Source organism: Dendrobates tinctorius, unplaced genomic scaffold, assembly GCF_039654945.1.
Source record: "Dendrobates tinctorius isolate UK_male_01 unplaced genomic scaffold, ASM3965494v1 ptg000060l, whole genome shotgun sequence".
NCBI classification, from domain to species: domain Eukaryota; kingdom Metazoa; phylum Chordata; class Amphibia; order Anura; family Dendrobatidae; genus Dendrobates; species Dendrobates tinctorius.
This window is the reverse complement of record NW_027361728.1, coordinates 40,727,157-40,750,358: the sequence shown is the minus strand read 5'-3', so window position 1 is coordinate 40,750,358 and position 23,202 is coordinate 40,727,157.

Below are 23,202 nucleotides of genomic sequence, written 5' to 3'. Positions count from 1 at the left end.
AGGGAGAGAGAGAGAGAGAGAGGAGGAGTGAATGGGAGGATGGAAAAGAGAAAAGGAAAGAGGGAGAGAGGAAGAGCGAATGGGAGGATGGAAAAGAGAAAAGGAAGGAGGGAGAGAGGAGGAGTGAATGGGAGGATGGAAAAGAGAAAAGGAAGGAAGGAGGGAGAGAGGAGTAACGAATGGGAGGATAGAAAAGAGAAAAGGAAGGAAGGAGGGAGAGAGGAGGAGCGAATGGGAGGATGGAAAAGAGAAAAGGAAGGAAGGAGGGAGAGAGAGAGGAGGAGCGAATGGGAGGATGGAAAAGAGATAAGGAAGGAAGGAGGGAGAGAGGAGGAGCGAATGGGAGGATGGAAAAGAGAAAAGGAAAGAGGGAGAGAGGAAGAGCGAATGGGAGGATGGAAAAGAGAAAAGGAAGGAAGGAGGGAGAGAGGAGGAGCGAATGGGAGGATGGAAAAGAGAAAAGGAAAGAGGGAGAGAGGAAGAGCGAATGGGAGGATGGAAACGAGAAAAGGAAGGAAGGAGGGAGAGAGGAGGAGCGAATGGGAGGATGGAAAAGAGAAAAGGAAGGAAGGAGGGAGAGAGAGAGAGGAGGAGCGAATGGGAGGATGGAAAAGAGAAAAGGAAAGAGGGAGAGAGGAAGAGCAAATGGGAGGATGGAAAAGAGAAAAGGAAGGAAGGAGGGAGAGAGGAGGAGTGAATGGGAGGATGGAAAAGAGAAAAGGAAGGAGGGAGAGAGGAGTAATGAATGGGAGGATGGAAAAGAGAAAAGGAAGGAAGGAGGGAGAGAGGAGGAGCGAATGGGAGGATGGAAAAGAGAAAAGGAAGGAAGGAGGGAGAGAGAGAGAGGAGGAGCGAATGGGAGGATGGAAAAGAGAAAAGGAAGGAAGGAGGGAGAGAGGAGGAGCGAATGGGAGGATGGAAAAGAGAAAAGGAAGGAGGGAGAGAGGAAAAGCGAATGGGAGGATGGAAAAGAGAAAAGGAAGCAAGGAGGGAGAGAGGAGGAGCGAATGGGAGGATGGAAAAGAGAAAAGGAAGGAAGGAGGGAGAGAGGAGGAGCGAATGGGAGGATGGAAAAGAGAAAAGGAAAGAGGGAGAGAGGAATAGCGAATGGGAGGATGGAAAAGAGAAAAGGAAGGAAGGAGAGAGAGAGGAGGAGCGAATGGGAGGATGGAAAAGTGAAAAGGAAAGAGGGAGAGAGGAAGAGCAAATGGGAGGATGGAAAAGAGAAAAGGAAGGAAGGAAGGAAATATGTTATTATGAATACATTCCTAAATAAATTTAATTTGCAAATCACTTTTGTTTAGCCTATGGAGGCAATCCCTCTAGTACATTATAATGGCCACCACCTTGTTACACTGACCTATCCTAGAATATTTATAGACCAGGTGCCTATGAGCATGTGCAGTACAGTAGGAATTTCCATAGATATCTTGACAGTACAAGGTATAGGCGTTCTCCAGGTCACCGTAGTGGAACTTCCTACTGCACAGGCTCACAGGCTCCTTGTCAGCTAACATTCTAGCCCAGGTTTCTGTAAGTGTAACAAGATGTCAACCATTTTTATACACTACAATGATTGCAAGGAGACAAAAATAAACTAATGTCATTTTCTAATTAATAGTATTTAGGAATTTATTCAAATTAACATTTTATTTATCCTGTCATAATTAAATATTTTATTTAACCCCTTTACTCCCAAGGGTGGTTTGCATGTTAATGCCCGGGCCAATTTTTACAATTCTGACCACTGTCCCTTTATGAGGTAATAACTCTGGAATGCTTCCATGGATCCCGGTGATTCTGACATTATTTTCTCGTGACATATTGTACTTCATGTTAGTGGTAAAATTTCATTCATATAACTGGCGTTTATTTGTGAAAAAACAGAAATTTGGCAAAAATTTTAAAAATTTTGCAATTTTCCTACTTTGAATTTTTATGCTCTTAAATCACAGAGATATGGCACACAAAAACTTAATAAGTAAAATTTCCCACATGTTTACTTTACATCAGCACAATTTGGGAACTAAAAATTTTTTTTCTTAGGAAGTTATAAGGGTTAAAAGTTGACCAGCGATTTCTCATTTTTACAACACCATTTTATTTTTACGGACCACATCACATTTGAAGTCACTTTGAGGGGTCTATATGATAGAAAATACCCAAAAGTGACACCATTCTAAAAACTGCACCCCTTAAGGTGCTCAAAACCAGATTCAAGAAGTTTATTAACCCTTCAGGTACTTCACAGGAATTTTTTGAATGTTTAAAAAAAATGAACATTTAACTTTTTTTCACAAAAAAAATTACTTCAGGTTCAATTTTTTTATTTTACCAAGGGTAACAGGAGAAATTGGACAGGAAAAGTTATTGTGCAATTTGTCCTGAGCACGCCGATACCTGATATGTGGGGGGTAACCACTGTTTGGGCGCATGGCAGACCTCAGAAGGGAAGGAGCGCCGTTTGACTTTTTCACTGCAAAATTGGCTGGAATTCAGATTGAATGCTATGTCAAGTTTGGAGAGCTCCTGATGTGCCTAAATAGTGGAAACCCCTCACAAGGGACCCCATTTTGGAAACTGGACCCCCCAAGGAACTTATCTAGATATGTGGTGAGCACTTTGAACCCCCAAGGGCTTCACAGAAGTTTATAACGTACAGTCGTGCAATTAAAAAATCATATTTTTTCCACAAAAATGATCTTTTCACCCCAATTGTTATTTTCCCAAGAGTATCAGGACCCCAAAAGTTATTGTGCAATTTGTCCTGAGTACGCTGATACCCCATATGTGGGGGTAAACCACTATTTGGGCGCATTGCAGAGCTCGGAAGGGAAGGAGCGCCGTTTGACTTTTTCACTGCAAAATGGGCTGGAATTCTGTTTGGATGCCATGTCAAGTTTGAAGAGTTCCTGATGTGCCTAAATAGTGGAAACCCCCCACAAGTGACCCCATTTTGGAAACTGTACCCCCCAAGGAACTTATCTAGATATGTGGTGAGTACTTTGAGCAGCGCCATTTGACTTTTTTGGCTGGAATTGAGATCGGACGCCATGTCGCGTTTGGAAAGCCCCTGATGTGCCAAAAGAGTGAAAACCCCCCAATTCTAACTCCAACCCTAACCCCAACACACCCCTAGCCCTAACCCTAGCCCTAACACTAAAACGAAGCCCTAATGGGAACATGGAAATAAATACATTTTTTTTCATTTTATTACTTTTCCGTAACTAAGGGGGTGGTAAAGGGGGGTTTGATTTACTATTTATAGCGGGTTTTTATTTTTGGCAGCTGTCATACGCTAAAAGACGCTTTTTATTGTAAAAAAAAGTTTTTGCCTCACCACATTATGCGAGCTATAATTTTTCCATATTTTGACCCACCGAGTCATGTGAGGTCTTATTTTTTGCGGGACGAGTGGACGTTTTTATTGGTACAATTTTCGGGCACGTGACATTTTTTGATCACTTTTTATTCCGATTTTTGGGACGCAGAATGAACAAGCACCAGCGTTTCATGAATTTCTTTTGGGGGATGCGTTTACACCGTTCCGTGTGCAGTAAAATTGATAAGGCGGTTTTATTCTTCGGGTCAGTACGATTACAGCGATACCTCATTTATGTCTCTTTTTATGTCTTGGCACTTTTATGCAATGAAAACAATTTTATATAAAAAATAATTATTTTTGCATCGCTTTATTCTGCAAGCTATAACTTTTTTATGTTTTTGCTGATGATGCTGTGTGGCAGCTCGTTTTTTGCGGGACAAGATGACGTTTTCAGCGGCACGATGGTTATTTATATCCGTCTTTTTGATCGCGCGTTATTGCACTTTTCGGAGGTATGATGATAAAGCTTTATTTTTTGCATCGTTTTTTATTTTTATTTTTTAAGGGGTTCACTAAAGGGGTTAATTAGTGGGAAAGTTTTAGAGGGCAGGTCGTTACGGACGCGGCGATACCAAATATGTGTACTTTTATTGTTTTTTTATTTTCAAAAAATGAATTTATTAGGGAATATTTTTTTTTCTAATTTATTTAGCGATTTTTTATCAATTATTTTTACACTTTTTTTTTTTTTAACTTTATTACGTTGTCCCAGGGGGGAAATCACTGTCATGTGACAGATTGCTGATCTGTCATATCACAGATCACTGTGACAGATCAGCGATCTGTCACAGGCAGTGCTGCAGGCTACCTCATGCCGGCACTTTGGAGGCATGAGGAAGCCGGCTCCCTGCAGGCCCCCGAAGGTCCCCGCTGCCATTTTGGATTCGGGAACCTGTATGGAAGGAGCCCCCCGCAGCAGCGCTGCACATCGCGCTGCTGTGGGGGTCTCAGGGAAGCACGGAGGGAGCCCCCTCCCTGCTGATGCTTCCCTAAACCCCCGGTACACTGCGATAGTGTTTGATCGCAGTGTGCCAGGGGTGGTCCGTGACCGCCCCTGACACATAGTGCCGGGTGTCAGCTGTGATAATCAGCTGACACCCGGCCGCGATCAGCTGCGCTCCCCCTGTGAGCGCAGCTGATCGCGCTAGACGTACTATTCCGTCCTTGGGACTTAGGTCCCAGGTCACATGGACGGAATAGTACGTCTAATGTAGGAAAGGGGTTAAAGTTCATGTTATTCCTTGATCTCCATGGTATATTACAAATAATTTATATAAAAAAGAGTATTTTATAGTCTGCATGATAGTTCACACCAGTTTTCACAACCCCCTAGGCTTCAGAGTTGAAATCTCCCAGAATTCCTTACTAGCTTCTTCTGACAAGTGTTGTCTTTACACCAGGCTATTTAGAAAGTCGACTCTCCTTCTGCATTATATGAGCTCTTCTACAGAGTTATGGATGCCATACATTTTAGATAGCCATTGGCGGAACAGTTGACACCCCCATATACAGGACACATGCCATTGACCGAGCACTCCTGTGTTCCATATAAAAGAGCCAGTGTCAGACTCTTCTGGCAGCAGCTTCTCTCTCCAGAGATCAAAATGATCGTCTGCTTGAAGTTCAAAGCTTTATCTGTCAGGGGAGAGTTGGAGGCTCACCTACCCATTAGCTGATGCCACTGATATCAGTGGGTTTGGATAACTTTAGTCTAATGTGTATTGCTTTGATAATCTGTCTCTGAAGTTGTTCAACCTAAACTTTACGTGTAGCTTCAAACCAGTATAATAAATGTAGCTATTATCAGTTTATATGTCTGTTTTCCTGTGGATAGTTGATTAATGTATTTAGTGAGGGAAAACCCCTTTGTATCGCTGGATGTCCGAACGTTTGGACCCTTACAGTTCATGATAATCGGGGCCCCTTTTTTGAATGGAGCAGTAATGTGCTTGCATGACCCCTGCTCCATTCATTGCAGGAGATAGAGCTTTGTGAGTCCCAAAGAAGGTGACTGGAGTAGTCGAACCCCCCGCAATCATACATTTAGCATCTTCTCGATTGATGAAAAACGTATTTATTCTGTGGATTGCTGATACATGTGTCTAGCTGAAAACTGATCTAACTGCTGTTTGATTTAGAATTAAATAGAAATGTGACTACATATGTTAAAAATCATAAAATAATTTATATGAACATCTAACGTTTTCACATGACTACACATAAGGCTTTATTAGCAAAGCAACTAAACACACTCCTGTTCTTAATACACTTTAAATTTGGTTTCTCAATGTTTATATTAGAGATTTATACTTTAACCCCTTAATGACCGCCAATATGTATTTTTACTGACCTGAGATATAAGAGACTAGCAACCCCACACATGTGAGAATCCAGCATTTATTAGCCGTACACTATAGCTGACAACTTGCTGCATCAGCCACGATCAGTGTTGGCACCGACCATATCTGTTTAACCCCTTAGATGCTGCTGTCAATAGTGACTATTTCATATAAATGGTTAACAGAGTGTGGGGGCTCCTTCTTTATCCCCATCAGCACCCTGAAATCTTGATTGTGTGGTCCTGATGTTTGCGATGGCAATGCACGACCAAAACGCTGCCTTAGAGTCTGCTGGCTATAGTAACCTGTTCAGAAGTTAGCGACATTTAGGTGGTAAAAATACACTTTTTCTTTCCTGCCATGTTACTTTGCATTAATTCCTGAAAATCACCTGAAGGGTTAATAAACTACCTGAAAGCAGTTTTCAATATGTCAGGGGGTGTGGTTTTTAAAATGGTATCACTTTCAGGGATTTCTCAATATATAGGACGCCCAAAGTCATTTCAAACCTGGATAGTTCCCTAAAAAAAAATAATTTTGTAAATTTCAGTGAAAAAATGAAAATTTGCTGGTACATTTTTAAACCTCCTAATATGCTAACAAAATAAAATAACATTTTACAAATGGTGATAATGTACAGTGGGGGAAATAAGTATTTGATCCCTTTCTGATTTTGTAACTTTGCCCACTGACAAAGTCATGAACAGTCTATAATTTTAAGGGTAGGTTAATTTTAACATTGAGAGATAGAATATCAAAAATATAATCTAGAAAATTACATTGTATAAATTATATAAATTTATTTGCATTTTTCAGTGAGAAATAAGTATTTGATCCCTTTGGCAAACAAGACTTAATACTTGGTTGCAAAACCCTTGTTGGCAAGCACAGCAGTCAGACGATTTTTGTACTTGATGATGAGGTTTGCACACATGTCATGAGGAATTTTGGTCCACTCCTCTCTGCATATCATCTCTAAATTATTAAGATTTTGAGGCTGTTGCTGGCTGAGGGAAGGAGGTTGTCACTCAGGATTTTACAGTAAATGGCTCCATCCATTCTCCCATTGATGCGGTGAAGTAGTCCTGTGCACTTAGCAGAGAAACACCCCCAAAACATAATGTTTTCGCCTCCATGCTTGACAGTGGGGATGGTGTTCTTTCGGTCATAGGCAGCATTTCTTTTCCTCCAAACACGATGAGTTGAGTTAATGCCAAAGAGATCAATTTTTGTCTCATCTGACCACAGCACCTTCTCCCAATCACTCACAGAATCATCCAGATGTTCATTGGGAAACTTCAGATGGGTGTGGTGTGCACATGCGCTTTCTTGAGCAGGGGGACCTTACGGGCACTGCAGGATTTTAAACCTTTACGGCGTAATGTGTTACCAATGGTTTTCTTGGTGACTGTGATCCTAGCTGCCTTGAGATCATTAACAAGTTTTAGGCTGATCTCTCACCTTCCTCATGATCAAGGATACCCCACGAGGTGATATTTTGCATGGTGCCCCAGATCGATGTCGATTGACAGTCATTTTGTGGTTCTTCCATTTTCTTATTATTGCACCAATAGTTGTCTCCTTCTCACCCAGCGTCTTACTTATGGTTTTGTAGCCCATTCCAGCTTTTTGCAGGTCTATGATCTTGTCCCTGACATCCTTAGAAAGCTCTTTAGTCTTGCCCATGTTGTAGAGGTTAGTTTGACTGATTAATGGAGTCTGGACGGGAGTCTTTTATAAAGGTGACTATGTAAGGCTGGTTTCATATTTGCGTCTGTGTGCGCAGCGTTTGATCCGCATAGATCTGCAAGCGTCATGTGTACATATATATAATATGGTGTGCGCACGGACATGTGTTTGCATGCTTTTGCGCACGCATGTGTCGTTTTGCGGTGTGTGGCGGTGCACGGCAAACACAACATGTTGCATTTTTTGAGGCGTCAAAAATCTGTCAAATATGCGCATGCAGATGAGTGTGTCAAAGAACACATTACTGTCTATGGGAATGCACTGGTACGATATATTTAACATGGTGTACGTGTAAGGCTGGTTTCACATGTGCGTCTGTGTGCGCAGTGTTTGATCCGCATAGATCCACAAGCGTCATGCATACATATATTTAACATGGTGTACGCAGGGACATGTGCTAACATGCTTTTGCATACGCATGTGTCGTTTTGCGTTGTGTGGCGGTGCGTGGCAAACACAACATGTTGCATTTTTTGAGGCGTCAAAAATCCGTCAAATATGCGTATGCGGATGAGTGTATCAAAAAGCACATTACTGTCTATGGGAACGCACTGGTACGCAAGGACATGCGTAAGCATGCATTTGATACGCATGCGTTATTCAAAACACATATAGAAATCCCATGAGACATGCCCATTTTTGAATGGTGTCATATCAGACGCATGTGCATAAACAACGCAAACGCGTTTTTTTCAGTCATGTGTAAGATGATGCGCATAAAACACGCTGCGTAAACATGCATTTTTGCATGCATTTGCACATGCGGATGATACGCTGCGGACTCAAACGCTGATGTGAACCTAGCCTAAGACAGCTGTCTTTAATTCAGGTAAAAAGTTGATTACAAGCATCTAACTGGTCTGTAGGAGCCAGAACTATTAATGGTTGATAGGGGATCAAATACTTATTTCTCACTGCAAAATGCAAATAAATTTACATAAATTATGCAATGTTATTTTCTGGATTTTATTTTTGGTATTCTATCTCTCAATGTTAAAATTAACCTACATTTAAAATTATAGACTGTTCATGTCTTTGTTAGTGGGCAAACTTACAAAATCAGCAACGGATCAAATACTTATTTCCCCCACTGTAAAGCAGACATGAGGGAAATGTTATTTAGTAATGTATTTCTATGGTATAACTATCTGGATTAAAGGCATGATCATTCCAAGTTTAAAAAATTGCTATTTTTTTAACATTTTTGTCAAATTTCGTAAATTAACACAAAAGTATAGACCTAAATTTACCATTATCATAAATGATAATGTGCCACGAAAGGCAAACTCAAAATCATTGGGATTTGTTGAAGTATTCCAGCGTTATTATCACATAAAGTGACAATGGTCAGATTTAAAAAATTTGGCCCAGTCACTAGGGAGTTAGAAGGAAATCTTTGTTTATTTGCACTTATCTATATGCATGAAGTACTTTCTGTCCATATGCAAACTGCCTCTTCAAAGAGAAAGAGGACTTGAACTCTAGTGCCACCTATTGGAAGTAGCAATCCTAAAAGTCAATATTGACCCTTTAAATGAGCCTTGCCACATAACTTAGGATAAAAGTCAAACAAGAATCTCTATTTGCAGATGCGTGTTTTGGGGTGTTACACCTTAAGCCCCCGTCACACATAGACATCTCGCTAGCGAGATCGCTGCTGAGTTACAAGTTTTGTGACACAACAGCGATCTCACCAGTGAGATCGCTGTGTGTGACACTGACCAGCGACCGATCCCCCTGCCGATTATTGCTGATCGTCCTGGAATGGCCAGGACATTTTTTTGATCGTTGGTCTCCTGCTGGCCAGCACGCATCGCTGCGTGTGACAGGCGGGAGACCAGCGATCACTGAGCAGGAGCTGGTAACTAAGGTAAATGTCGGGTTTCTAAGCGGTGCACAGTGCTTAGTAACCCGATGTGTACCTTAGTTACTAGTGCGCTGGTGCAGGGAGCTGGTAACCAAGGTACACATCGAGTTTCTAAGTGCCGCGCGCTGCTTAGAAACCTGATGTGTACCTTGGTTACCAGCTCCCTGCACCAGCGCTCTGGTAACTAAGGTACACAGTGGGTAATTAAGCGACGTGAGTCGCTTGTTACCCTCCTGTCGCTGGTGCTGATCGCTGGAGAAGCTGCCTGTTTGGCAGCTCACCAGCGATCATGTAGCGACACACCAGCGATCCTGACAAGGTCATATCGTTGTCGGGATCGCTGGTGCGTCGCTATGTGTGACGGGGCCCTTAGAGCAAAGCAAGAGATCTAATTTGGCTTGATGAGAGACCTCTGACTGTTTTCTAATGTGTAATTTCTCTCGTTATGGAGAGTGACATGCAGGGCGTGCCAGTGTAAGGAGACTTATAGGCTATACAATGCACCTCTTGGAAATGAAATATGCAAATTGCCTCTTCTAAGAGGAAGAGGGTATAAACTCTAGTACCTCCTCAAGGACAGTTGTTATACCTTAGCCCCCAGTCAGGGGCCTCTAACATAGCCATATCAGATCTCTTGCTCTCTACTGAGGAAAGGCAACAACCCAAAACACTGTGTCTGCTAACAGAGATTCTGGCTTGGTTTTTTAGCCTAAGTCATCTGGCAATGCTTGTTAAAAGGTTGATTTTGACTTTTAGGATTGCTACTTCCAATAGGTGGCACTAGAATTCAAGTCATCTTGCTCTCTGAAGAGGATATTTGCATTGCATGGCCTATGAGTCTCCTTGTATTGGCATGTCAGGCATGTCACTATCCACAAGGAGAGAGTTTACCCCTTGCACCACTGTTTGTCCATAGAAATCTCCGCACATTTCTCCTCTATAAATACATAGGTAGCCAATCAGACTTTACAAATATAGTCCTTTGACTATAAAGGTTCTTTGATGGACAAAATGGTCACCTAATTAGTATCCACTAAAGCCTCATTACCTTTGCCATACAAAGACATCTCCTGAAGCTAAAAAAAAACATTGGAACCAGACCAGTTTGTGAGCTGACCCTGTCACTTTGCTCTGTTCTTCCTCACCCTAAAGTAAAGCTGTATTGTTTTCCACTGGGACCATACGCTGACTTTTTATTTTTATACTTGATGGCCTCACATGTGAAATAAAGCCATCAGCCATAATTAGCTTTCTGAGCCTTTTCATGACAGGATAAACGCATCAATATGGAATGCCACACAAACATTATGCACACTCCCTGTATATTATCACTGTCTAATATCCATCACGCCATTCAAAGGTTTAAAAGTCAGTCACAGCCACTTAGTACCAGCATGGGAGGTCTCCAGGAAGATATGCCACAGAATTCAGCCATACACAACAATTTAAAAATTCATTTACGCACGTCTCAAAGCAGAATTCAACATTGTACTCGCTAAAGCAATAATAATATTCAATATTTCAAGATATCCATTTGGATTATTTTTATTGTGTAAACTACATGTATGGATTTGCTTTGTACATTTGCATTTGTAGTAGTTATTATTATTAATAATAATAATAATAATAATAATAATATCTACTACAAATGCAAATTTACACAATACACAATGTACACAATAAAAATAATCCAAATGGTAATCTGAAGATTTTGTGAGAAAGTGGCTGTTTTATTTGTAGTGGTTGGTCCAACTTAGTAACATTTTAGAAACAATTCAATAGCTGTCTTTTCAGATGCACAAAGCAGTAAGTCATGAAACACTGAAGACATAAAAAAACTGATTTTGAAGAATATTAAAGTTGTAAAAGGCAGGAGAATGGCTTTCTGTCTGCGGAGTACATGCTGACTCATAAATGGAGGTGATGGGTTTCCAAGCAAACGTGGGTCAGAACCAGAGAATCACTTGTCAATGACAAAAATGGAAATAAAAATCAAGATCAACAAAAGTTGGGTCAGAATTTAGGAAAGGTAGGCAAAGTGATCAGGAAAACGGTTTGAGGTCAAAATCAGAGTGAACACCAAAGGCTTAAAACAGGAAAGTATTCAAGCAAAAGTCAAGTCAGAACACAAAGTAACTGTGATGCCCACATGTGGCGCACGTGGTTTGTGGACACACTGTGCCATGGTATCAGACCTGCTAAGGAAGGGGCGTAGATAAGTGGCTACCTGATGATCACTGGAGCCCCTAATGGTGGAGAAAGACTGGGCTGCAGGTAGCTGCCTGGTACCCTCCTAGGCAGGCATCAGTACTGCAGCTGACGATCCCAGGGGTCAGGTTTGCTGACACGGGAACGTGACCAAGGTCACTGACAAGCAGGTAATGGAGACTGGCGGAGTGTGTGGACAACTTGGATAATGAAGAAAGGTTCTTGTTCACACACATAGATATCAAGAAACAGTTCTGGAGCTGGCCGCACTAGCACCAAGGAAAAGGAAAACATGACTGGCCTCACTGGGACCAGGAAACCGGGAATAGGTACTGCAGATGCGGTATCTGGATTAGGATACCTGGTCAGAGGAACACAGACAAACTATACTAAGCTTACAGGAACAAAGGAGATGGGAATGGCTATAACAGACTAAGGATGGGGGACCAGGCAACATACAGTTGCACACATCAACACCTATTGGGTATATACAAGATGTCTCCCAGCTATTGGCTGGGTGACAACTTGCAGGGAATTATTTTAACTAAACTTCTTCCAACCGACAGCTGGGGGCATTTTACTATGTGCCCGCTGCCCCTTTAAGAGCAGGGAAGCACGAGGGAAAACACGCATATTAGATGCACCGCCAGACCATAGTGCGGCGAGCACAGAGGATGAGGAGACAGCTTCCGGGAAAGCTGCTGAGGCCGGGGCAGTGAGTAAACCATTGACCCTGTATGGTGAGAGGAGGGGGACCAAGCGGAGGTGCTGGCAGATGCTACAGTACCAATCCTGGAGAACACACCAAATATTACCCAAATAATATATTAACTATCCCTGGACATAACAATCAGAAAACTTAATAAGGCATTTTGACTATTTATTGGCCAACAAGCCCACCCCCTAATTGACCCCAGGGCTGAAAATCCTAATTAATCAAAACTACAAGCTTTGAAAGGCTGGAGACACTGACAATCAACCTGATTGGGCAGCCCTGTGCATGGATAGGTGGTGACTAGCAGAGGAGAATGTTGAAGGTAAAGGCAGAGTTGTGCTATACCTACACCACTGACTAAAGGCATTCCAGTGCTTAATATACATGTTTATTGGCATAAGGAGAGGTGATGAGCAGTTGCCACAAATCTATGGTGCAGTACTTGACACCTTTTGAACAATGGATCGGTCATGTTAAATTCCACTAAAAGGAAGTTTGTTTTCCCCAACAACAAACACCAGTGCACAGTGGGTCAAATTTCATGCATTTAGGATTCTTTTATACTGTTGATGTGCAGAATCAGGCAGCAATTATCTAATGGTAAAGGAACATACATACTGTATATACTTATAATGCAAACTTATCCTCGAGTCACGGAAAAGAAGATAAGTCACTGATTGCTGGATGTTGGAACCACCAGCGGTTTCTGTAGACCACCATCTTGAATGGAGTTAGAGGTGCACAAGCTTAATGTCTACATCATTCAATGGCTATAGAACTGCCAGTATTAGGAAAGCACTGTACTCGGCTTTCTTTGGCAGTCGTATAGGCAATGCAGAATCCAGTCCTGATGAACAATGGGATTTCTCACAGTTGGATCCCCAGCAATCATTAAGTTATCCGCTATCCAATGAAAGTGGATAACTTTGGATTTGAATACCCTTTTAATGTTCAAAATAAATAACTTGTGTATTTCATGACACTGCTGCTGTGCTTGGGGCCCGACCAACTCATTTACTAAATAATCTCTTCCAACTTTGATTCAGCCCTACTGTATGTAGAGGAACTCAGATGTAGTGTTCCTATCACATATCCACTCCTACACCTTGCCGCGCAGCGCCACCATGGGGAAAATGAAGCATTACATGGTGCCCATTTGAATCAATAGACTGTTCATCAATTGTTGGTTTGCCTCTATACAGCCAAAAATTGCTCTGCTGCCCCTCTCCAATCTGGCTTATCCTGGCTTACTAAATTTCCAGTTTTATAAAAATAAATCTATTTAACCTTTATAACTGTTTTGCACATTTTAATACAATTACCATGTTCATCAAGGCTATATGACAAACTGAAGAGAGCCTTTTTTTTCTGTGCAGGCACCAAATGATTCCAAAGACAGTCCATATATAATAGAGTTTTGATGATCTTTTATACCAATGGTAGCTATGTAGAGAAAATCCAAATAATTAAATTAAAGAAGAACACTGTAATCACTTCAAAATCATAACATTAATTTAATTAACTTAAAACCATTTCATGTTCCCCCCAAAATAAGAAAAGTTACAAACAAAAAAATGTTAGCTTTCTTTAAATGGAATGCTAAAAGTTCAAAATATTTACCACTAAATGGAAGAGACACAGGTAAGAGAAATGTCAAAGTTTAGTGTTGGTTCATTTATTTATTTTACTCATAATCTAAATTCCCTAGCAGTATGTCTTTGGGAGGAAACCGGAGAACTCAGAGGAAACCCATGCAAACAAGGGGAGATCATACAAGCTCATTGCAGATGTTGTCCTTGGTGGGATTTGAACCCAGGACCCCAGTGCTGCAAGGCTGCAGTACTAACCACTGAGCCACAGTGCTGCCCTACAAGTTTCTTTTGCCTTGCAATAATGTTGGCACCCAAACCAAGAGCGACCCTATATCAACTCCCGAACCTAGACCATATTCACAGTTCCTAATGATTCATTGCAGTTGTCCTTTGCCCCCAGTGTTTTTCCCATACATGGTTCTTCAGAGAGACCAGATTGCAGGTTTTCACTTGTCAGTTGTTAGTTGGGCAGTGAAAATGCATAGAAGGTAAAGGAAATCTTTAACGGATAGTGACAATGAATAGCCGGCTAGGTTCAGGAGTCAGTGTGGGATCGACCTTGTTAGGGCGGGAATCGACCTTGTTAGGGTGGGGAACCCACTTAGAGCCAATATTGCGGAATAGTTTGTATGGATCATGCGATTTTCAGCCTTCTTATTACAAGGCAAATGAAAGTAGACATGTATACGCCAACACCAAGGTTTGCTATTCTTCTTATCTGTGTCTCTTTTATTCCGTGGTAATTATTGGAACATATTGTTAGCATGTTTGTATTCCATTTCAAACATTGTAATTTTTGCTTGTACTTTTTTTTTTCATTTTTTGGAGAATGGTTTTAAATTAATTGAATAAATATTATGCATGAAAAAAAGAAAGTAAAACGCGGATGGCACCGCTGTTACCATGGTAGAATCAGGTGGTGTGCGGAGTTCGGAACGCTGGTTGCTGGCAGCTGCGGGTGCTGGTCCTGGGAAACCACAGCAATGAATAAATCCAATGTAAGACAAAAGGACCGCACTCAGCGAGTTGGTGAAGAAATATCGCTGTTTTATTGGCACTTGCAATACATGTTGGCCGGGGGAGTGATAACAGGAGTGGAAACGGAGCTGACAACGGCCGTTGAAGCACTGATACAGCACGAAACGGCCATTGTCAGCTCCGTTTCCACTCCTGTTATCACTCCCCCAGCCAACATGTATTGCATGTGCCAATAAAACAGCGATATTCCTTCACCAGCTCGCTGAGTGTGGTCCTTTTGTCTTACATTAAATAAATATTATGTTTAAATAATAAATATACATACGAACAAGTTCATGAATGGGGAAAGGACCGACAAGGAAGTAAATAAGACCGGGCCTTAGAAAGACATCAAGAGGTGGGGAGGTGGTTAAAAATACCACTAATCTCATATAAAGTTATACACGGCTTTAAAATGCATGTGCCCAAATGTAAACCGTGAAATGGATAATTAATCAATAAGCCGTAACATGTTACAGGGTCTCCCATCCGATCCCTGACCACAACCCATACATCAATAATAAATGCTATGGAAAATAACCACTCTTACCCATTGTCTCTCACTAAGGGTTCCCGGGACACGCAGCCCCAACGCGCGTTTCACGTTGGCTTCCTTGGGGGGTATTTTTAACCACCTCCCCACTTCTCGATGTCTTTCTAAGGCCGGGTCTTATTTACTTGCTTGTCTGTCTTTTCCCCATTCATGAACTTGTCCGTATGTATATTTATTTATATTTTGTATGATTTACTTATTATCTAAATAAAATTTGGATTTTATCATTTGGAGTTACACTCAGTTTTTTTGGTAATCATGTCTGAAGGAGTGTACCAATTGGGAAATTTCCCTGGTCCTCATGTAATTTGATCCAATTGTGGATCACTTGCAATATATCTACAATGTATTCTGTTCTAATTTGTTTATATAATACACTAGGTAGTATATTAAATGAACAATAGGAGGCTATCTTTGTCTGTACAAATTTAACCAAGTTTATTGTGCCAAATAGTGGTCATGTAGTGGGGTGAGGCCCACCAGAGGATTCACCTGTTGCCCTGCGGGCCAGTCTGAGCCTGCACCTCTTAATGAATCAGCTGTCTCTGACGCCAACATGTCACTTTATCAAGAATTATATGAACAAGGATGGTCTTGATAGATAACAAATTAAGTTGCATTCTGTAGTGCTATAGCTTTAAAACATGAAATATATAAAATATGAACTGCATTACCGCTCTAGAAAATAAGAAAAATTGAGAATACTTAGCGCATAAATTGGTCAATTCATGTATACTCAGCAGCTGCGATAAGGCAATTCTCGTTGCCGTACACACCTGTTTTATGTTTGGAAGTGAAGGTCAGTTTCTTGTTATTTGTATGCATAGGCTCTCTTACTGAGCACTTCACCCATCAGCCTCTGGCAGCTTTAATCATAGCAAGATCCTATCTACCCACTATTGCAAAGTAACTGGACAAGGGCTGAAAGGGGTTAATGGGCCATGGTAGGGGCTGGTTTTTTGTGAACACCTGAGGAGTGGGTGGGAGGCTGTTCACCATATCTCCACCCCAGGATGGAGTCCAGAGGATAGATACACAACCTTCTGGCTCATTCAGAGTTTGGTATCTCTGGAGACGAGATCTCCAGAGCTGTGTTCATGTTAAAGAAAGCTGAAACTTATGTTTGTTTCTTGATCGGGCGGAGAGCCGCAGCAACACGGACTGTGTCATTTGTTTTGTTTTGTTTTTCCTATTAGGCCAGAAGGGCCATGGTTATTTTGCTAACTCTGCACTGGCTTATGCAGTACCTCAATAATCTAGTGGAAGATTTAAAGAGACAGTGTTCCTGTGCCGACCTCTATCTGCAGCCAAGTGAGCCAATCTACCACACCACATAAATGTAGGCACCAGTCTAGGAAAGGATTCACATTAGATAGGTTCCCAACAATGAGAATCGCCTTATCGTGGCCAATTTATGCGCTAAGTATTCTCAATTTTTCCTATTGTCTAAAGCAGTAATGCAATTTATATTTATTTCATATATTTCATGTTTTCATGCTATAGCGCTACAGAGTGCAACTTTATCTGTTGGTCATAAATCCTTCGTTGTAGTTGCATCCCCTCTTGGAGCCTCTATAGATTCTGTTACATATACTTTTAAAAACGTATATGTCACATAATAAGCCTAAAAACACATGTAGCACATATGAATTCTCAGTGTCTCAATCAGAGGCTATAAAATAAAATGCAGAGGCATGCAGATGCACAATATGGGATTATAGCAGTATAAACTCTGTTGTAGAGATTTCTTCAACTCGAGTACATGGCCATATGTCCATGGCTATCTGAATAGGTAACAGGTATCAGATCAAATAACAAAAAGCTTGGGCACTCAAAAGAAAATTTATTGTCCAATGTAGAACAACGAGGCAAATACCACCACCATGCAAAAAGATAAAAATAAGAAAAGCTCAACAGAAAGACAGATTATCTTCAGCAACGTTTCGGCACAAGCATGCCTTTTTCAAGCAGAATCTGCTGTAGGAGAGGATTACAGGTAACGAGACCTAGTCTCCGTTCATGCCTGCATGGTGTGGGAGCAATGGTAAAATGGTAACGAGTGCCGGAATTGGACAATAAATTTTCTTTTGAGTGCCCAAGCTTTTTGTTATTTGATTGCTACTTACATACCTTGGAGCACCACCTCTGAGCACCCCTTATATTCTTCAAGGTAGCAGATCAGATAAGAGAATTCTGATGAACATTGCAGGTGGAGTCAAGGTAGCAGATCAGCAGCTTTGAGCAAAGCTTCTTCATCAAACTGAGTAACAGCACCAGTGGGGAAACTCTTCAATAAGAAGCAGTCTATGTAGACCAAAATTACACATAATGCATTGGATGGAGTCAAACACTGCCCAATCCAGCTTGGATAAATCATAAATTTGAATAAACCAAGTATTTATTTAGATCTGTGGGCGTTGTCTAAAGAAAACCTGCAACAAATGCATATTTTACTGGAATAACATATTACCGGGTGTAGATGTGTAATAGTCTGCAGGCCATGGTCATTTGTCCCAGGCTGGATTAGCTAACAAGGAAGCAAAGGTATATATTTTATCATGTAATATTATTACTGAGTGCCTGTTCATTCACATTACCGAGTGCGTCTATTAAGTAATAGCCTTTTAAGGCAAAACAAGTAGAGTCTCTCCAAAGTTTCGATGCCAGGCCGGTCTCAGATGATTGAGCCTATGCAGGACACCGCTAAAGTCAGAGTGAACACATGGGCCTCCAAGAAATGATTAATTCTTAACTGACTTTGTGAACCAAGCTTTGTTTTTAGTTATGATTAGATATCATGTCACAGAGAGCCATCCAGAAGAGCCATGTGTTACATTAGAGGCCTTATAATGTGCAGAGATCTGCTGCCTACTCTGCTCTGTTTGTATTTATTTATAAAGCGCGACAGCCTTCGAGACCTGTAATGAGATGCTGCAGTTTTTTAAAGAGGTAAAATAATTTTCAAACACAGACACACAATGAGTTTATTTATTTAGAAAGTTGTTAAATAGAGTCTGGGAATTCAAATATTCAATGTTGACATTGTGCAGAACTGGACATAAGCCAAGCTCAACTTTCCCTCTCCCTCTCTGGAGACACCCAATGAACCAGGAATTTAGACTTTCTCCTCCTTCTTTACTAAATAGGTAAAAGTCATTAATTACAGGCAAAAGCTGTATCTGAGCCATAATCAAGTAATGGGATCCTGGAATCAGGAACTACAAAGGGATCTAAGTGTGTTTAGCTGTAAAGTCAAAGCCCAAAGTAGCATGTCTGACGTTGGAAATGGGTTTTGTAAACAGACCCTTCCTTCTCTTGAAACATTTTATTACATGTTACCCAAGCAGAATGGCTTTGTTTTATATAAAAAAAAAGTGCCTGTCATATAAAGCTGTCAGTTTTTACTCCACCACCTTAGCCATATCATTGATCCAATTACTAACCCGTTACATGCCAAGCGGGTTTGCAAACTTCATCTGGAATTAAACATTGACTAAATCTTGTTTGAAGAAAGCTCTGCTTAAACCAGTGAAGATTAGTACCCAAAAGAAAAAATTATTGCGGAAGAGCCTACTCAAGAAATACTTCCAAAAGTGATGGAAATTACCCAAAACAAATGGGTTTAAGTGCAAACACAACTATAAAGGATTACTGGGCACTGGACAAAATCCATGACAAATATTACTAAAGGCAAAAGGTACTGCCCAAAAGGAAAGGTTCCCAGTTCAACAAGAAGGGTAGGCTGTCTAAAAGAATCTAGCACAGAATTTTATCTCATCGACATATACCAGAATTTGAAGTTTAATAACATTAATCTTATAGGGGTTATTTCTAGATGCTTAAAAGTAACAGTTTAGTATCATGAACTGACAATTATTATGATTCTCGCTATGTGGGGAAAACTAAAATCTGCAAGGTGGAAAAAATAAATAATACACTTATCTTTCCTCCCATACAACTCCTTTTTGTCATGATCCAGGTTGGATATGACAGGTTTTTCATTAAGTTACCTTTTTTTTCCTTTGAGCTGGTTGCTTAGAGTTGGTTTTGCCCCCGATGGCCATTAGGGTTATTACACAGTGGTGTATTTTGTTCTAGTTTGCCCCTGGTGGTGGTGAGCGTTATTGCACGGGAATCTCTAACAGGTGTGAGACTCTTGCTTCTAACTATAAAGGTGTGTCGGGTGTTCTCACTCGATGTTGGTGATATTGGTATTTTCCAACCATCCTTGGTGAAGGAAGGAACTTATGAAGAGTCTCGGGCAGCCCAGTCAGAATCCTGGAGTGGCAGATATGGTGTCAGCGAGGAGTTCTTGCAAAGCTTGGTGGAGTGGCAGCTATGGTGAAAGCTGCACTCAGATGCTGGACTCTGTTGCTGGAAGAGAGCTGCACTCAGATTCTGGACTCTGTTGCTGGAAAGCTGCACTCGGATGCTGGACTCTGTTGCTAAAAAGCTGCAGTCAGATACTGGACTCTGTTGCTGGAAAGCTGCACTCAGGTGTTGGATCCGGTTGGAGGAAAAGATGCACTCAGGTGTCGGACTCTGTTGCTTGAAGCATTAGCAACAGAGCAAAGCTAAGTGGTGCTTTCCTGTTTGTCACTTTCCTCAATGTGTGTTTTAGTGCAGTGGTGGGATTAGTTTCTGCACCGTCCACTTCACTAGTAAGGGATTGGTTCAGGGCGAGCTAGGGATTTCAGGTATCCTGATCGGTGCCCGGTGCGGAACTGGCCTAGGGATCGTTAGGAGTGTAGAGACACTGACTCAGGGGAGTGCAGGAGGTCTCCACGTCCCAATCGCAGGGCCACCATTGTAATTGTTTTCTTGGTTTTCCCCTTTATACTGAAATTCACCCTGCTGGAGGCGGTGTATCCAGACATACGTGTACTACTGAAATTCGCCTGCTGGAGGCGGTGTATCCGGCTGCACGTTCTATTATTTAAATTCGCCCTGCTGGAGGCGGTGTATCCAGGGTCATGCGTGTCATATAAATTCGCCCTGCTGGAGGCAGTGTGTCCAGTCTCACGTGACCATGACACTTTTTAGGCTTACCACATCAGAATGATGGATGGCATCACCAGCGATGCCCTAAAGTGCCTTTCTCACATAGCGAGTGATATCGCTAAAGCATCACCGATTTTGTGACGCAACAGCGATCTCGCCAGCGATCTCGCTTTGCGTGACACGTACCTGCGACCTCGAATGTCCCAGGCCATTTTCTGATCATTGGCGTCCCACTGGCCGGCAAGGCATTGCTGTGTTCGGTGCCGACTAGCGATGTCGCAGAACTCATGGACGCAGGCAGAAGTCATCAGAATCACTGCAGTGTGACAGGTAACAGCGACCCCCGACGGATCGCTTATCGCTGCTGCATCGCTGGAGAGATCTGCCTGTGTGGCAGCTCACTGGCGACCATTTAGCGATGCACTAGTGATCCTGACCGGGTGGCATTGTTGTTGGGATTGCTGGTGCATTGTTAATGTAACGGGACCTTTAAGGCCCCTTTACATTTAGCGATGCACCAGCGATCCTGACAACGATACGACCCGGTCAGGATCGCTGGTGCATCGCTAAATGGTCGCTAGTGAGCTGCCACACAGGCAGATCTCACAGCGATGTAGCGACGCAGCAGCAGTCGTTACTTACCTTTCAGACGCAGCGATCCTGACGTCCTCCCGCACTGCGTCCACGCGTCGCTCGTCGGCGCCAGCAGGAAGCCCAGCAGGAAGCGTCCGACGAGAAATGGAGCTGCGCGATCAGCGACAGACAGCGGGGGAGTCAGTCGGAGGTAAGTATCACATATAGCGATATCGCTGCTGCGTCACAAAATCGGTGACGCTTTAGCGATATCGCTAGCGATATCGCTATGTGTAAAGGCCCCTTTACTGTAGACTACCACTTCACCTCGTACTGCCACTGGAGGGAAGCAGTAGTTTTAAATCACAATATCACACAGATCACAAAAGTGAAAAGACAGCTAATTCTTAAGGAAGAATAGTTTTTTTGAGCTAAATATAGTAATTCAAGCCTAACATGATATTAAACACAACTATTACACTGGACTATCACTTTAAATACAAACCCACAAGTGCCAACAAAAAAATCAGGTGAAGTTTGCAGAATCTTAATCTATCAATTTAAAACTTAGTTGGACAGAAACCTCTGTATGATATGTCTGATCAGTTCTTGACAAAGTAGTATCAAGGCAGCACAAAGGTCTCCAGATGACATCCAGCTATAATAGATGGTGTTTACAAGAGAAGTGACATATATGACTTGGGTAATGGATTATTGAGGAATGACTTCCTACTGGCCTGTAGGTGCATCACAATTCCTGTAATACAATGTTTGTAAAGTACCATCTGGTAAATTAGGGGTTTCCAGCAAAAGAAAATGAGACTAAAGCAATGGCAAGAAAGGTAAAAGGAAACTATTATCGGCTGTCCAGTAAACACATAGCTTTACTATACCGTTACACTGTTACTTTGCTTTGATTAATTAGCAGGAAAATATTATATTCTGTGTAAAAGTGAACACAGGCTGAAGATACATTCTGATGACATTCCAGATTATCAGCAGGTAGCAGGACACATTTGTTTGTGCAAATTACTCATGAAGCTTCTCACATATAGCAATAATTGTTATGATTTGCTTCCGACTGATTGCAAGTTTCATGGCTATATGTAAATGCACAGGAAAATAATAAACAATAACTCAATTATTTTTTATCAAAATTGAATATCTGACCAGATAGAACATGTTAAGAAATGGCAACAAATGTACAAAAATTGTAAAAGTAGAACATTTTATTAAGCATGGGTCTTATTAGTCTTTTATGTTGACATTTTTTTAGTTCATAGTAAATAATAAATTGAAGGTTGAGTGCTTAGGTAAATCAATTGCAATTTGGACATTAAGGCATATTTAAAGTGAAAAGGAAGAAAGAAAGAAAGAAAGAAAGAAAGAAAGAAAGAAAGAAAGAAAGAAAGAAAGAAAGAAATGTAAAATAAAGGAGATAGAAAGGATGGAAAAAAATGAATGAATGAATGAGAAAGAAAGACAGAAAGAAAGAAAAAGAATGGTAAAATAAAGAAGGAAGGAAAGAAGACATGAAGGAAGGAAAGAATGAAAAAAAGAAAGAAAGAAAGAAAGAAAGAAAGAAAGAAAGAAAGAAAGAAAGAAAGACTAAGATCACTTGGTTTTTCTTATAGTAAAATGATACAAGATTGTGCTCATCATTCTCTTGGTCCACACCTGAAGCATGGGTCATGGCTCTGTCACTGACATTGGAGCCTCTCTAGAGCTGGGTAATGTGCTCCTGAGATATTCTGGCTCATTAATAGCACTTTGTTCCAGATGAAGTAAAGATCCACTAAGAGGTAATGGCAAAGTGATGGCAAATAAACAGTAAAGAGCTGGCGGGATTTCACTGCTCACAATACAGATCCGAGTGGACTATTAAACAGGCACATAAACTTGCCAGGGCTTTAATGTGTGGACACAGGCGGCTGGGAGCTGGGGACGTGTGACTTTATGATGTCACATGGTGGGGACAGGCGCTGGGAGTGCTAATGTGCAAAAGTAACGAGTGCAGGAGGTGCCCCCTCTACCATGCTGCCGGGCAGCTAGTAGTGGGCATCGGAGTGACCTATATGGCACCAGATTGTATTCTCGCTGCAGAGGGTCTATGTCATGGAGATAGAGCGATAATAGATAGATAGATGGATAGAGACGAGAAAAAGATAGATATAGATAGATCTACAGATAGATAGATAATAGA